An 18,648-nucleotide genomic window follows, 5' to 3' on the forward strand; every position below is an offset into this window, starting at 1 on the left:
ATCTAAGGTTTGTCATTTGAATCAAGAGAAACTATTTCACACATTCAAAACATTAGGATTGAGAGGAGTTTTGGTTCTCTGCCTTAAAGGCCCAATTATTTGAATGGTCTACTAGACTTGAGTCTTTTCCGATGCAAAAACAGCAGTTACAGAGGGGCAAACTTCATACAGCACTCATTCTATATAGAGTTTCTAGACAACTATTGTAACCTATTGTAAATACATGCAAACTTAATGGAGCATGCAGGCAATGTGTGGTTCCCAATAACTTGATACTCTAACAAAGTTCAATTAACTTCAGAAAAAGAACATCAAAAATGTATCTTGTAAGGGGAGCCATTCTGGTAATTCCCACAGTCATATAAAATTAGTTGCCATCCGTTGAAGAATAATACCCCAACTTAATAGCACTTTCTGTGATTAGAGGAAAGAGAGTCACTCAAGTTGAAGGATAATTCTCAATGAACTTGATACGGAGGAAATTGACCAGAGGAAATTATAGAGAAAGAACAGACACAGATCACACTACCCCAAAGAGAAGCACTTATGAACATTGAAATCAATCAACGCTTCACTTTAAGGTAATGTCCCCCAACTTAATAGCACTTTCTGTGATTAGAGAAAAGAGAGTCACTCAAGTTGAAGGATAATTCTCAATGAACTTGATACGGAGGAAATTGACCAGAGGAAATTATAGAGAAAGAACAGACACAGATCACACTACCCCAAAGAGAAGCACTTATAAACATTGAAATCAATCAATGCTTCACTGTAAGGTCATGTAAGTGTGGAATTTAGAGGCCCATGACAAATGACATGTGTATGAATGACAGATGTAAAAGTCACAGAAGACTACCCCAACAAGTAGCACTTACTCTGTTATAAGGACAAGCCAATGCCATTGTTAGGGTACCGATCGCAACAATCCAAAGACAGATTTGGTTGGGACTCTCCGTGCAAACATTGCACCTAAATGCAGGTACATTTACTACAGGCAGTGTAAAATGCAAAGAAGATTGCTAACACTGGTCAAATGATCACTTACTGTTGATTCCATGAAGTCCATCTTCCTCTAGAGACATGTTCCTGAGTATTTCTTATAACAAGGAGCTGCCCTCAACTCCCAGGAAGAACTTAAGATTGGTTCATGTTCAGCAACCACAACCACTCCCACGTCGGTAAATGCTGTGCTGTGAACGACTCAGGTACTTAAGCTTGACGAGTGCTCTGCCTTTATCTAAGGTTCGTCATTTTAACCAAGAGAAACTATTTCACACATTCAAAACATTAGGATTGAGAGGAGTTTTGGTTCTCTGCCTTAAAGGCCCAATTATTTGAATGGTCTACTAGACTTGAGTCTTTTCCGATGCAAAAACAGCAGTTACAGACAAGCAAACTTCATACAGCACTCATTCTATATAGAGTTTCTAGACAACTATTGTAACCTATTGTAAATACATGCAAACTTAATAGAGCATGCAGGCAATATGTGGTTCCCAATAACTTGATACTCTAACAAAGTTCAATTAACTTCAGAAAAAGAACATCAAAAATGTTGTAAGGGGAGCCATTCTGGTAATTCCCACAGTCATATAAAATTAGTTGCCATCCGTTGAAGAATAATACCCCAACTTAATAGCACTTTCTGTGATTAGAGGAAAGAGAGTCACTCAAGTTGAAGGATAATTCTCAATGAACTTGATACGGAGGAAATTGACCAGAGGAAATTATAGAGAAAGAACAGACACAGATCACACTACCCCAAAGAGAAGCACTTATGAACATTGAAATCAATCAACGCTTCACTTTAAGGTAATGTAAGTGTGGGATTTAGAGGCCCATGACAAACACAATGTGTATGAATAACAGATGTAAAAGTCACAGAAGACTACCCCAACAAGTAGCACTTACTCTGTTATAAGGACAAGCCAATGCAATTGTTAGGGTACCGATCGCAACAATCCAAAGGCAGAATTAGTTGGGACTCTTAGTGCAAACATTGCACCAAATACAGGTATATTTACTACAGGCAGTGTCAAATGCAAAGACGATTGCTAACACTGGTCAAATATAGAAAAGGAAGAGACAGACCACACTGCCCCAAAGACAAGCACTGAAGAACATTGAAATCAATCAAGGCTTCAATTTAAAGTAATATAATAGTGGGATTTTGAAGCACATGACAAACACAATGTGTATGAATAACAGATGTAAAAGTCACAGAAGACTACCCCAACAAGTAGCACTTACTCTGTTATAAGGACAAGCCAATGCCATTGTTAGGGTACCGATCGCAACAATCCAAAGACAGATTTGGTTGGGACTCTCCGTGCAAACATTGCACCTAAATGCAGGTACATTTACTACAGGCAGTGTAAAATGCAAAGAAGATTGCTAACACTGGTCAAATATAGAAAAGGAAGAGACAGACCACACTGCCCCAAGACAAGCACTGAAGAACATTGAAATCAATCAAGGCTTCAATTTAAAGCAATGTAATAGTGGAATTTAGAAGCACATGACAAACACAATGTGTATGAATAACAGATGTAAAAGTCACAGAAGACTACCCCAACAAGTAGCACTTACTCTGTTATAAGGACAAGCCAATGCCATTGTTAGGGTACCGATCGCAACAATCCAAAGACAGATTTGGTTGGGACTCTCCGTGCAAACATTGCACCTAAATGCAGGTACATTTACTACAGGCAGTGTAAAATGCAAAGAAGATTGCTAACACTGGTCAAATATAGAGAAGGAACAGACAGACCACACTACCCCAAAGACAAGCACTTACGAACATTGAAATCAATCAAGGCTTCACTTTAAGGTAATGTAAGTGTGGGATTTAGTGGCCCATGACAAACACAATGTGTATAAATAACAGATGTAAAAGTCACCGAAGACTACCCCAACAAGTAGCACTTACTCTTTTATAAGGACAAGTCAATGCCATTGTTAGGGTACCGATCGCAACGATCCAAAGACAGATTTAGTTGGGACTCTCAGTGCAAACATTGCACCTAAATGCAGGTACATTTACTACAGGCAGTGTCAAATGCAAAGAATATTGCTAACACTGGTCAAATATAGAGAAGGAACAGACAGACCACACTGCCCCAAAGACAAGCACTGAAGAACATTGAAATCAATCAAGGCTTCAATTTAAAGCAATGTAATAGTGGAATTTTGAATCACATGACAAACACAATGTGTATGAATAACAGATGTAAAAGTCACAGAAGACTACCCCACCAAGTAGCACTTACTCTGTTATAAGGACAAGCAAATGCCATTGTTAGGGTACCGATCGCAACAATCCAAAGACAGATTTGGTTGGGACTCTCCGTGCAAACATTGCACCTAAATGCAGGTACATTTACTACAGGCAGTGTAAAATGCAAAGAAGATTGCTAACACTGGTCAAATATAGAGAAGGAACAGACAGATCACACTGCCCCAAAGACAAGCACTTATGAACATTGAAATCAATCAACGCTTCACTTTCAGGTAATGTAAGTGTGGGATTTAGTGGGCCATGACAAACACAATGTGTATAAATAACAGATGTAAAAGTCACAGAAAACTACCCCAACAAGTAGCACTTACTCTTTTATAAGGACAAGCCAATGCCATTGTTAGGGTACCGATCGCAACAATCCAAAGACAGATTTAGTTTGGACTCTCAGTGCAAACATTGCACCTAAATGCAGGTATATTTACTACAGGCAGTGTAAAATGCAAAGAAGATTGCTAACACTGGTCAAATATAGAAAAGGAACAGACTGATCACACTGCCCCAAAGACAAGCACTGAAGAACATTGAAATCAATCAAGGCTTCAATTTAAAGCAATGTAATAGTGGAATTTAGAAGCACATGACAAACACAATGTGTATGAATAACAGATGTAAAAGTCACAGAAGACTACCCCAACAAGTAGCACTTACTCTGTTATAAGTACAAGCCAATGCCATTGTTAGGGTACCGATCGCAACAATCCAAAGGCAGAATTAGTTGGGACTCTTAGTGCAAACATTGCACCTAAATGCAGGTACATTTACTACAGGCAGTGTAAAATGCAAAGAAGATTGCTAACACAGGTCAAATATAGAGAATGAACAGACAGATCACACTGCCCCCAAAGACAAGCACTGAAGAACATTGAAATCAATCAAGGCTTCAATTTAAAGCAATGTAATAGTGGAATTTAGAAGCACATGACAAACACAATGTGTATGAATAACAGATGTAAAAGTCACAGAAGACTACCCCAACAAGTAGCACTTACTCTGTTATAAGTACAAGCCAATGCCATTGTTAGGGTACCGATCGCAACAATCCAAAGGCAGAATTAGTTGGGACTCTTAGTGCAAACATTGCACCAAATACAGGTATATTTACTACAGGCAGTGTCAAATGCAAAGACGATTGCTAACACTGGTCAAATATAGAAAAGGAAGAGACAGACCACACTGCCCCAAAGACAAGCACTGAAGAACATTGAAATCAATCAAGGCTTCAATTTAAAGTAATATAATAGTGGGATTTTGAAGCACATGACAAACACAATGTGTATAAATAACAGATGTAAAAGTCACAGAAGACTACCCCAACAAGTAGCACTTACTCTTTTATAAGGACAAGTCAATGCCATTGTTAGGGTACCGATCGCAACGATCCAAAGATAGATTTAGTTGGGACTCTCAGTGCAAACATTGCACCTAAATGCAGGTACATTTACTACAGGAAGTGTAAAATACAAAGAAGATTGCTAACACTGGTCAAATATCGAGAAGGAACAGACAGATCACACTGCCCCAAAGACAAGCACTGAAGAACATTGAAATCAATCAAGGCTTCACTGTAAGGTCATGTAAGTGTGGGATTTAGAGGCCCATGACAAATGACATGTGTATGAATAACAGATGTAAAAGTCACAGAAGACTACCCCAACAAGTAGCACTTACTCTTTTATAAGGACAAGTCAATGCCATTGTTAGGGTACCGATCGCAACGATCCAAAGATAGATTTAGTTGGGACTCTCAGTGCAAACATTGCACCTAAATGCAGGTACATTTACTACAGGCAGTGTAAAATGCAAAGAAGATTGCTAACACTGGTCAAATATAGAAAAGGAAGAGACAGACCACACCGCCCCAAAGACAAGCACTGAAGAACATTGAAATCAATCAAGGCTTCAATTTAAAGCAATGCAATAGTGGAATTTAGAAGCACATGACAAACACAATATGTATAAATAACAGATGTAAAAGTCACAAAAAACTACCCCAACAAGCAGCACTTACTCTGTTATAAGGACAAGCCAATACCATTGTTAGGGTACCGATCGCAACAATCCAAAGACAGATTTAGTTGGGACTCTCCGTGCAAACATTGCACCTAAATGCAGGTATATTTACTACAGGCAGTGTAAAATGCAAAGAAGATTGCTAACACTGGTCAAATATAGAGAAGGAACAGACTGATCACACTGCCCCAAAGACAAGCACTGAAGAACATTGAAATCAATCAAGGCTTCAATTTAAAGCAATGTAATAGTGGAATTTAGAAGCACATGACAAACACAATGTGTATGAATAACAGATGTAAAAGTCACAGAAGACTACCCCAACAAGTAGCACTTACTCTGTTATAAGTACAAGCCAATGCCATTGTTAGGGTACCGATCGCAACAATCCAAAGGCAGAATTAGTTGGGACTCTTAGTGCAAACATTGCACCTAAATGCAGGTACATTTACTACAGGCAGTGTAAAATGTAAAGAAGATTGCTAACACAGGTCAAATATAGAGAATGAACAGACAGATCACACTGCCCCCAAAGACAAGCACTGAAGAACATTGAAATCAATCAAGGCTTCAATTTAAAGCAATGTAATAGTGGAATTTAGAAGCACATGACAAACACAATGTGTATGAATAACAGATGTAAAAGTCACAGAAGACTACCCCAACAAGTAGCACTTACTCTGTTATAAGTACAAGCCAATGCCATTGTTAGGGTACCGATCGCAACAATCCAAAGGCAGAATTAGTTGGGACTCTTAGTGCAAACATTGCACCAAATACAGGTATATTTACTACAGGCAGTGTCAAATGCAAAGACGATTGCTAACACTGGTCAAATATAGAAAAGGAAGAGACAGACCACACTGCCCCAAAGACAAGCACTGAAGAACATTGAAATCAATCAACGCTTCACTTTCAGGTAATGTAAGTGTGGGATTTAGTGGGCCATGACAAACACAATGTGTATAAATAACAGATGTAAAAGTCACAGAAAACTACCCCAACAAGTAGCACTTACTCTTTTATAAGGACAAGCCAATGCCATTGTTAGGGTACCGATCGCAACAATCCAAAGACAGATTTAGTTTGGATTCTCAGTGCAAACATTGCACCTAAATGCAGGTATATTTACTACAGGCAGTGTAAAATGCAAAGAAGATTGCTAACACTGGTCAAATATAGAAAAGGAACAGACTGATCACACTGCCCCAAAGACAAGCACTGAAGAACATTGAAATCAATCAAGGCTTCAATTTAAAGCAATGTAATAGTGGAATTTAGAAGCACATGACAAACACAATGTGTATGAATAACAGATGTAAAAGTCACAGAAGACTACCCCAACAAGTAGCACTTACTCTGTTATAAGTACAAGCCAATGCCATTGTTAGGGTACCGATCGCAACAATCCAAAGGCAGAATTAGTTGGGACTCTTAGTGCAAACATTGCACCTAAATGCAGGTACATTTACTACAGGCAGTGTAAAATGCAAAGAAGATTGCTAACACAGGTCAAATATAGAGAATGAACAGACAGATCACACTGCCCCCAAAGACAAGCACTGAAGAACATTGAAATCAATCAAGGCTTCAATTTAAAGCAATGTAATAGTGGAATTTAGAAGCACATGACAAACACAATGTGTATGAATAACAGATGTAAAAGTCACAGAAGACTACCCCAACAAGTAGCACTTACTCTGTTATAAGTACAAGCCAATGCCATTGTTAGGGTACCGATCGCAACAATCCAAAGGCAGAATTAGTTGGGACTCTTAGTGCAAACATTGCACCAAATACAGGTATATTTACTACAGGCAGTGTCAAATGCAAAGACGATTGCTAACACTGGTCAAATATAGAAAAGGAAGAGACAGATGTAGCGGGGTTTGCTCGTTTAAGATTAGCAATACTTAATTTAATAATAAAGCATGTAGTTCTTGGGGGCACCACCTCTTATTGTTAAAGGGATAGAGGAAACCTTATTGAATAATATTGAAATAATAGCCTTCGTAATAATCAATCTAATCTTAAGTAGTGAATTCTATGAAAGTAGAGCAGATCAGATAACGGGAGTGATACGTGAGGATTATACACAATGATTTATTTAGGAGAATGTAATTATAATGAACAAATACCAGGTAAATTATGGGTTAGTCAGAGTAGTACAGTGGCTGTATGCAAATGAGGGCGAGCAACACAATGGCTGTGTAGAGCGCGTGTGAAGGGGGGAGAGAGAGAGAGAGAGGGGTAGAGAGGGACAGGTAGGCCTTTGGGGTAACAATGGACGAGCAAGGGTAACTGACTTAGCAAGGGTTAAGTTAGCTAAATTGTAAAATACAAACAAACATCAACAATTTAATCACAACATGCCAATATATCACAAGTAAGAAATATTGCAAATCGTAGTTACTTTTGTCGGTTTGAAGAAAGAGTCAAAGGTTCGTTATGTCCAACGAATAGAAAGCGGAATCTCTCGTCAAAGTTCCGGGCGCTCAGTGAATGTGCCGATTGAGAGGAATAGGTTAGAGAGTGACCGGTTCACCTCAGTTTTAATCCTACGAACAAGCGAGGGTGATTGTACGTTTGGGGGTTTTATAATCCAAAGAACAAGGGGGGGGTCTCCGTGAAGGTGACCTCTTTCATTGGTCAGTTTCCCCCCACCTAGGCGTCGTCCTGATATCTGCCTAGGTGTGAAGTATCTGTACCTTTTGAGTTCTGTTATTTCAAACTGTCCATGGAATGCTTAAACTTCAGAATATAACAATACAACATTCATAAATGGTTTTGTTAGTATGGTACAATCATTTTGATATCAAGATTGGCTGACTTAACTATCCTTGAAGGGAAGTTATAATCAAACCTCAATTAAACAATGTTCTAAGTAAATGAGAAAAACACACATTATAACACATCAACTACTGTCATTGAAATAGTGTCCATGAGCCATGTAGTCCTTGAGAATATGTTTGTAAATCCACATAAGAAAGTTCTTCCTTATAAATCCTTTGTCTGATACTGTAGGCCGTGTGGCCTCTGTTTCTGACCCCATGCTGGGCCAGAAGCTTTGAAGCTTCTCCTCTGGGAGAAGGACAAAGGGGAAAGACCCTCTCCTTGTCGGGGGTAGGAGAAGGTGTGATGGTACCGTGTTTTGTCTGTGGACTGTGCTACACAGACCACACTGCCCCAAAGACAAGCACTGAAGAACATTGAAATCAATCAAGGCTTCAATTTAAAGTAATATAATAGTGGGATTTTGAAGCACATGACAAACACAATGTGTATGAATAACAGATGTAAAAGTCACAGAAGACTACCCCAACAAGTAGCACTTACTCTGTTATAAGGACAAGCCAATGCCATTGTTAGGGTACCGATCGCAACAATCCAAAGACAGATTTGGTTGGGACTCTCCGTGCAAACATTGCACCTAAATGCAGGTACATTTACTACAGGCAGTGTAAAATGCAAAGAAGATTGCTAACACTGGTCAAATATAGAGAAGGAACAGACAGATCACACTGCCCCAAAGACAAGCACTTATGAACATTGAAATCAATCAACGCTTCACTTTCAGGTAATGTAAGTGTGGGATTTAGTGGGCCATGACAAACACAATGTGTATAAATAACAGATGTAAAAGTCACAGAAAACTACCCCAACAAGTAGCACTTACTCTTTTATAAGGACAAGCCAATGCCATTGTTAGGGTACCGATCGCAACAATCCAAAGACAGATTTAGTTTGGACTCTCAGTGCAAACATTGCACCTAAATGCAGGTATATTTACTACAGGCAGTGTAAAATGCAAAGAAGATTGCTAACACTGGTCAAATATAGAAAAGGAACAGACTGATCACACTGCCCCAAAGACAAGCACTGAAGAACATTGAAATCAATCAAGGCTTCAATTTAAAGCAATGTAATAGTGGAATTTAGAAGCACATGACAAACACAATGTGTATGAATAACAGATGTAAAAGTCACAGAAGACTACCCCAACAAGTAGCACTTACTCTGTTATAAGTACAAGCCAATGCCATTGTTAGGGTACCGATCGCAACAATCCAAAGGCAGAATTAGTTGGGACTCTTAGTGCAAACATTGCACCTAAATGCAGGTACATTTACTACAGGCAGTGTAAAATGCAAAGAAGATTGCTAACACAGGTCAAATATAGAGAATGAACAGACAGATCACACTGCCCCCAAAGACAAGCACTGAAGAACATTGAAATCAATCAAGGCTTCAATTTAAAGCAATGTAATAGTGGAATTTAGAAGCACATGACAAACACAATGAGTATGAATAACAGATGTAAAAGTCACAGAAGACTACCCCAACAAGTAGCACTTACTCTGTTATAAGTACAAGCCAATGCCATTGTTAGGGTACCGATCGCAACAATCCAAAGGCAGAATTAGTTGGGACTCTTAGTGCAAACATTGCACCAAATACAGGTATATTTACTACAGGCAGTGTCAAATGCAAAGACGATTGCTAACACTGGTCAAATATAGAAAAGGAAGAGACAGACCACACTGCCCCAAAGACAAGCACTGAAGAACATTGAAATCAATCAAGGCTTCAATTTAAAGTAATATAATAGTGGGATTTTGAAGCACATGACAAACACAATGTGTATAAATAACAGATGTAAAAGTCACAGAAGACTACCCCAACAAGTAGCACTTACTCTTTTATAAGGACAAGTCAATGCCATTGTTAGGGTACCGATCGCAACGATCCAAAGATAGATTTAGTTGGGACTCTCAGTGCAAACATTGCACCTAAATGCAGGTACATTTACTACAGGAAGTGTAAAATACAAAGAAGATTGCTAACACTGGTCAAATATCGAGAAGGAACAGACAGATCACACTGCCCCAAAGACAAGCACTGAAGAACATTGAAATCAATCAAGGCTTCACTGTAAGGTCATGTAAGTGTGGGATTTAGAGGCCCATGACAAATGACATGTGTATGAATAACAGATGTAAAAGTCACAGAAGACTACCCCAACAAGTAGCACTTACTCTTTTATAAGGACAAGTCAATGCCATTGTTAGGGTACCGATCGCAACGATCCAAAGATAGATTTAGTTGGGACTCTCAGTGCAAACATTGCACCTAAATGCAGGTACATTTACTACAGGCAGTGTAAAATGCAAAGAAGATTGCTAACACTGGTCAAATATAGAAAAGGAAGAGACAGACCACACCGCCCCAAAGACAAGCACTGAAGAACATTGAAATCAATCAAGGCTTCAATTTAAAGCAATGCAATAGTGGAATTTAGAAGCACATGACAAACACAATATGTATAAATAACAGATGTAAAAGTCACAAAAAACTACCCCAACAAGCAGCACTTACTCTGTTATAAGGACAAGCCAATACCATTGTTAGGGTACCGATCGCAACAATCCAAAGACAGATTTAGTTGGGACTCTCCGTGCAAACATTGCACCTAAATGCAGGTATATTTACTACAGGCAGTGTAAAATGCAAAGAAGATTGCTAACACTGGTCAAATATAGAGAAGGAACAGACTGATCACACTGCCCCAAAGACAAGCACTGAAGAACATTGAAATCAATCAAGGCTTCAATTTAAAGCAATGTAATAGTGGAATTTAGAAGCACATGACAAACACAATGTGTATGAATAACAGATGTAAAAGTCACAGAAGACTACCCCAACAAGTAGCACTTACTCTGTTATAAGTACAAGCCAATGCCATTGTTAGGGTACCGATCGCAACAATCCAAAGGCAGAATTAGTTGGGACTCTTAGTGCAAACATTGCACCTAAATGCAGGTACATTTACTACAGGCAGTGTAAAATGTAAAGAAGATTGCTAACACAGGTCAAATATAGAGAATGAACAGACAGATCACACTGCCCCCAAAGACAAGCACTGAAGAACATTGAAATCAATCAAGGCTTCAATTTAAAGCAATGTAATAGTGGAATTTAGAAGCACATGACAAACACAATGTGTATGAATAACAGATGTAAAAGTCACAGAAGACTACCCCAACAAGTAGCACTTACTCTGTTATAAGTACAAGCCAATGCCATTGTTAGGGTACCGATCGCAACAATCCAAAGGCAGAATTAGTTGGGACTCTTAGTGCAGATGTAACCCAGATATATTTTCAGTCAGCTAATGCTTTTCTGTATTATCACTGTTTTTGGTGTGTGTCTCTTTAAGGGTTACGACCACTTTATGTTGCGGCAGCTTTACGACTGCTGTTTTACGGTGTGTGTTATTGTTACCTTGGAGACTAAGTTTTTCGCGGGTAGATCTCTTCTTCAATGCCTGCAAGCAATGTGTGGTCCAGCTGTGATTCTCCTGCTGTTTAATTTTGGAGTTTAACTTGTTAAAGTATTTTTAAGTGAAATATTTACCGTACAAAGTACTCGGTTTTCTTTGGATAATATCCGAAAGTCCGTCGGTAACGTTTATCCACAAGAAGACCGTTTGCAAGGAACTCCGCCGATTGAATGAACATTAACGAGACGCTGCCGCTGTTTCCTGAGTGCTTTCCTGTGGCTCGTGAGCTCGTGAAGAGCCGTCGTCATCTTCTGAATATCCTGAGGATTGCAGGCAAAACTACTGAACCACCACACACATATAGAGCTCTATAATATTATTGCTGGCCAGCACGTTACTTAATTTTTTGTTGTTGCTAAAGACAATATAAGGACACTTCAAGATTTGTTCTATGTTCTATAAGAAGACCGTTCGGTATTCATTTTGTTTTAATGGACTGAGAAAGAGACATTTAATTAAAGAAGACGAGTAACATTCCTTCAGGTATTTTTGTTCTGAATAACAGGGTGTTGTTCAGACATTTAAGTATTTGGTTAACTGCCTAAAAAAAAAAAAAGGGGAAATATATATATATATTTTTTTTTTTTCTAATTGCTATAATCACATTTCCATGTGATTTAAGGTTTACTGTTTTATGATGTTCCTGCCCTACATTGTAATCAAGTAAGACGCATTTCAGTTCAGCAAATGTTAAATAAAACTGGATCGATAGTAAACTGCTATCACAACCCGAGGAAATTCTGTTTATTGGTTACAGACGAAAATTGGCGCCCGAACAGGGACTGAAGTGTGTCTACTTGATCTTAAATATAAAAACTCTTTAAAGTATAATCATCTGAAAATTGTAAGGTTGGGTTAATTGAGAAAACAAAATGGAGTTTTGTGACATGTATGGTTTTGACCCAGAGCGCACAGTTATGCTTAAGGGTGTCCCAGATGAGGTTAAACTGGAAGATGTAAAAAGGGTTTTTGCATTACTAGATGATGTTGTTGGAGTGCATCACATTGACAGCCTTCCCAATACCATTCTGTGTCAGTTTAGCGAGTCTTTAACTCCAATGCTTCTAGACCGCGAGCATCCAGCTGATGACTCATATTGGGAGGTTATGCAGATAGATGAATACTGTCCACCTAAGTCAGTCAGTGAGCCACCCACAGATGATGTAGTGCCTCTTGCTCGTGCTATTAATGACATGACAGTCAATTTCAGAGAGCAGGTAAATGATTTAGCTCTAACATATAACATGAGCCCCATTACTTTGAATCAAGTAGCAGTGAATCATATTTCTGGAAAAGGGGATAGTGACAAGGGCCCAGTAACTTCTACCCCAGCATCTGCTCTTGAAGCCCCGGCATTTAAAGCACAGTCTACCCCTAATCCAAGACCGGTTGTCTTCAGTGCTGATAGCTATTCATCCAGTCCAAGACAGGCCCCTAATGACACTCTGCTTGTTGACCCCCTCCCTGCAGATGTTCAGAGAGTAATCGTGGAACATATTGTAAAACACGATTCCCTGGTGTTCATTCCACCTGCAAGAGAACTGCGTCCATTCTCTGGAAATTCTCCTAAACCTTCCACAGAGGTGGATTACAAAGTGTGGCGGCTTAGAGCTAAGCAAGTAATAAACGACTCCAGCCTGTCAGAGGCACAGCAGCGACGTATGCTTCTTGATAGCCTTCATACCCCTGCTTTAAATGTGGCTTTCTCTATTGGAGCCCAAGCCCCACCAAGTGACTATCTCCATGAACTAGACAAGGCTTATGGTAACGTTACAGGAGGTGAGGAGCTGTATATTCAGTTCTTAGAGACCCATCAGGACAGTGGGGAGAAAGCATCCGACTACCTGCGTCGACTCCAAACTCTGTTACAGGAAGTAGTTGAAAATAAAGGTGTGGCTAAACAAAATGGTGATTCTCAACTTTTAAAGCAGTTCCTAAGAGGCTGCTGGGAAGACAGTATGATAACCACATTGCACCTAAAAGAACAACTCAATGACCCCTCCCAGAGCACGCCCACTTTCTCGGAGTTGCTGTTCAAAATAAGAAATTATGAGAAAGAAAGTCAGCTAAAGGAAATGAGGAAAAAGCGACATACTGCTGGGAGCACAACCAAAGTTCATACTAAGACACACCTAACTACTGATGAGTCTGAGCCCCCTAGCAACAAAGTTCTAGCGGTGTGCGATGCTAACACTAGGGAGCAGCTTGAGGAGAGAATCAGACTGTTAGAGGCTGAGCTAAAGCAAAGTGTCACTACTCTAAATGCCAATCCCCCCAGATATGATAGAGCAGGACGAAAGTTCTCACCGAAAGCAAAAGGCAGCAACACAGCTCCACCACTCCAAGCCGTGCCCACAGAGAATCTCATTAAAGCAGGCAGGTTTTGTTACAATTGTGGAGAGGAGTCACATATGATGCCGCAATGCACAAACCAAACTAATGCTGTGCTGGTGCAGAAGAAACTTTGTGAGAGACACCAAACTAGACAAACCCAACGTCCACTAAGCTACCAACAGACAAGCCCCCAGCCAAATCTGTCTTTAAACAGTTAAGGGCTCCTGCTGTGGGACAAGCAGGAGCTCAGTGTCAAACTAGTTCCCCTGTTTTGAGCCGGTGCATGCAGGAACCCCCAAATGCATCAGCAACTATTCAGATTCCAGCAGGACTTGTTGGAGAGCCTTGTGATAGTGAAGCATGGTTAGATGGAGTCCAATGCAATTGCATAATTGACACAGGGTCTCAAGTAACAATCATATCCCAGTCATTTTATTCCCGTTACCTTCCCCACCGACAGTTATTCTCTATCAAAGATGCCCTAAACATTGAAGGTGCAGCGGGACAAAAGGTTCCATATTTGGGCTATGTTGAAGTGGATGTGCAGTTCCCTAAAGATAAATGTGGCACAAACCAATGTTTTCACATCTTAGCTTTAGTAAGCCCAGATCAGTCATACAATGACAAGCATTCTTTGCTTGTAGGTACTAATGTCCTGCGTCCAATGATCCAAGACTGCATTAAGCAAGGCGGAACTAAGTTCCCAGAAACCCTTTCTATCCAGGCCAGCTGGCTAATGGCTTATGCAGAGTGTGACAACCGGACTGACTCCCAAACAAAAGATGCCAAAGTTCTGCGTGTAAGGCTCAGCAGCAAAGTACCCATACGCTTGAAGCGTGGAGAGCTTTGTACTTTAAAGGGCATCTGTCACAATAAACCTGGTGAAGGTGAGTTCCAAGCTCTTGTGGGTGGTACGGAGGAAATACCCATGCCAGGAGGCCTGATTGTCTATGACCAGATAGTGGATGTAAAGCCTCAATCCCACAATAAATTTAAGCTTGCTGTCAAAAATATTTCTCAGCGTGACATCACCTTATACCCAAAAACAGTCATTGCAGAGTGCTCTCCCATTGACTGGGCAGTGCCCGTTTCACACTTTGAACAGAACAAACAGTCAGATGTTGCCTTTCCACAGACACATGCTCTGTCGGTGTCACAAAATGAAAAGATCAATTCAGCAGCTGAAATCTTCTATCCTGATTTCAGCGACAGCCCCATAGCACCAGAACTAAGGGAGCACATACAGGCTAGAATAAACAAAGAAGTGCCAGATGCGTTTTCTAGACATGATCTAGATGTTGGTAACATTGCAGGAGTCACCCATCGCATAGAGCTTGACCCTCATGTACCATTCAAAGAGCGAACTCGACGTGTCTCACCTGCCGACTTCAATGACTTAAAAAGGCATCTCCAAGACCTTTTGGCCATAGGCATCATAGAGGAATCACATAGCCCCTATGCCTCTCCAATTGTTCTTGTCCGGAAAAAGAACGGAGATCTGCGGATGGTGGTGGATTACCGCAGACTGAACAACTTGACTAAAAAAGATGCCTACCCATTACCCCGTATAGAGGAGACATTCTCCCTGCTGTCAGGCTCAAAATGGTTCACTGTACTCGATCTAAAGAGTGGGTACTATCAGATGGAGGTTGAACCCTCTGATCGGCCAAAGACAGCATTCACAACACCCTTTGGAACATGGCAATTTCGGAGAATGCCCCAAGGCCTGACCAACTCTCCAGCAACCTTCCAGCGAACCATGGAGAAGGTGATGCAAGGTATCAACCTCCAAGAGGTTGTTGCTTTCCTCGACGATCTCATAATATTCTCTGGCTCTTTGGAGGAACATGAGGAGAGATTAATGAAGGTTCTCAAACGCGTCTCTGATTTTGGCCTCAAACTGTCCCCTTCCAAATGCAAATTCTTCCAGACCTCTGTGAAATATCTAGGGCATGTGATATCTGCTGAGGGAATCCAACCCGATCCTGACAAAGTTGCTGCTGTAAAAGAATGGCCCCGGCCACAAACAGCCAAAGAGCTTCGGTCGTTTTTAGGTTTCACAGGGTATTACCGAAGATTTGTGAGAGAGTATGCCAGGGTTGTTAGGCCACTAAATGATTTGTTGAAAGGAGATCTAGCGCCCAGGCACAAAGGCCCTAACTCCTGGCCAAGAAAACAGTCACATCCACTTGGTGCATTATGGACCGCTGATTGCCAAGCAGCATTTGAGCTCATTATTGAGAAATTAACATCTGCCCCTGTGCTTGCGTTTTCCAACTGGCAGCTCCCATATGTGCTCCACACTGACGCCAGTATGACCGGTTTAGGTGCAGCCCTGTACCAGGTCCAAGATGGCCAAACCCGAGTGGTAGCATACGCCAGTCGTGGTCTCTCTAAAAGTGAGAAAAACTACCCCGTGCATAAGCTAGAATTTCTCGCCCTTAAATGGGCGGTCAGTGAAAAGTTTCATGACTATTTGTACGGGGCTAACTTCAAAGTGCTAACGGATAATAATCCTCTGACATACGTGTTGACAAGTGCAAAGCTAGATGCCGCGAGCCACAGATGGCTTGCTTCTCTATCATTGTTCAACTTTGACATCCATTACAAATCTGGTGTGCTGAATATCGATGCTGATGGGCTCTCGAGGAGGCCTCATGAACCATCCGAAGACGATGATGAGTCTCGAGAGATGGACCAGAGAATCTCCGGTATGCTAGATCGCGCTAGCCTCTCACTTGAGGAGTTCCAGGTTTTGGATGGGGAGACAGTGAGCACTCTTTGTATGCGCCACGGTGTCAATGTTCATGCAGTTTCACAAGACAATCGGGATCCGGATAGTGTCATACCTGCAGTGGAAACTCTCTTGTGTCATGAAAGTGCGGTCCCTGATGATCTGGAAGATCCAGTCCCTGGGCCAGGACAATCAGCTCTGCCAGAAATGTCTATGGAGGACTGGCATCAGTTGCAGAGGGAAGACGCAGTATTGGCACAAGTTATTTGTATACTGGAAGAGCAGCCTGACACTGAGGTATTTGATAAAACGTCTGTGGAGCCAGAGGTTGCTCAACTCTTACGTGAGAGATCAAAATTACTCTTGAAGGATGGAGTGTTATGCCGCAAGGTTCTCAACCAAAGAGGTGAAGCGTTTCTTCAACTTGTCATACCCAGTAGTCACAGAGAACGAGCCTTCCAAGGTATTCATGATGAGACAGGCCACATGGGTATCGAAAGAACTTTGGAATTAGCTAGAGCAAGGTTCTACTGGCCGAAGATGGCGAAATACATTGAGACAAAGTGCAAAAGCTGTGAAAGATGTGTCAAACGAAAATCTAAGGTGCAAAAGGCATCCAAACTAGTTAACATCAAAGTCAGTGGTCCCCTTGAGTTAGTCTGTATGGATTTTCTGACAATTGAACCTGACTCAAGAGACACTAGAAACATATTGGTCATAACTGATCACTTTACAAAATATGCACAGGCATATACGACTAGAGACCAGACAGCCAAGACTGTTGCCACAGTGTTATGGGAAAACTTCATTTGTCACTATGGTTTTCCACGCAGGCTGCATAGTGATCAAGGAGCCTGTTTTGAGTCAGAAGTTGTAGCAGAACTTTGTAAGCATGCTGGAATCGCCAAGTCTCGCACAACACCCTACCACCCGAGAGGGAATCCGGTAGAACGATTCAACAGGACTCTGCTCGACCTCTTGGGAACGCTGGAGGACAAAAAGAAAGAGGAATGGAGGAAATATGTCAAGCCCCTTGTACATGCATATAATTGTACACGGAACGATGTGACTGGCGAAGCCCCTTTTCTACTCATGTTTGGCAGAGAGCCGCGTCTCCCCATTGACCTCTGTTTTGGCATCAGCCCTCAGGGTCACAACCCCAAAACGCACACACAATATGTGCGAGACCTAAAGAAAAGACTCAGACACGCATATGAGCTAGCGTCAAGAAATGCTGAAAAACGGCAGTTGTTGAACAAAAGGCGCTGGGATGCTAAGGTGACCGCCTTGCCTTTAGAGGTAGGGGATCGAGTCCTTGTGAGGAATCTGAGTCTCAGGAAGAAGCACAAAATCTCTGACAAATGGGAATCCACTGTTTACGTTGTTGCCAAACAGCCGGATGAGAGTATCCCTGTGTATGTTGTCAGGCCCGATAATGGTGAGGGCAGAGAGCGGGTTTTGCATCGAGATATGCTTCTTCCCTGTGGGTTCTTACCTGCAACTTTAGAAGCGGATCCTGTGAGTACTGTTGTGCAGGCAATCCCGACTCAAGTTCCTGAGGTGACTGATGAGGGAGATATTGAGGATGATTTGTCTTCAATGGAAGTGGATCAAGACTTGGAAACTCAGAACACGAGCCTTGAAACCCCTGAACAGAGTACCTCTCAGTCTCAAAATCCCCTAAATCCTGATGCCCCTGAATTTATGTCAGATCAGCATGGTTTGTCAGACACTGAGACTGTAATTAGTCCAGGCCCGTCCCAGGCTAGGCCTCAGAGAACAAGGGTACCACCAGCTTATCTTAGTGACTACCAAGTTGGTCGCAAAGCCCATTGTAAACATCACACCTTAAGTCCCCCTGCACAGCAGACACTGTTTTATGGTTTCTTATTGTCCTTGCAGCAGCAAATTGCAGGATTAGTTCAGTCT

General features: G+C 41.2%; 1 long non-coding RNA gene across 1 annotated transcript; it reads right to left on the reverse strand.

Moving 5' to 3' along the window:
• Nucleotides 1–11,467: 11,467 nt before the first annotated feature.
• LOC136949246 (uncharacterized) lies at nucleotides 11,468–18,383 on the reverse strand. The gene is made up of 4 exons (XR_010877415.1): nucleotides 18,215–18,383; nucleotides 17,063–17,706; nucleotides 16,835–16,940; nucleotides 11,468–11,911 (listed from the first exon to the last, which is right to left on the reverse strand). It is a non-coding gene; the product is annotated as an uncharacterized lncRNA (long non-coding RNA).
• Between the last annotated feature and the right edge of the window lie 265 nt (nucleotides 18,384–18,648).

Source organism: Osmerus mordax, chromosome 9 (assembly GCF_038355195.1).
Source record: "Osmerus mordax isolate fOsmMor3 chromosome 9, fOsmMor3.pri, whole genome shotgun sequence".
NCBI lineage: Eukaryota > Metazoa > Chordata > Actinopteri > Osmeriformes > Osmeridae > Osmerus > Osmerus mordax.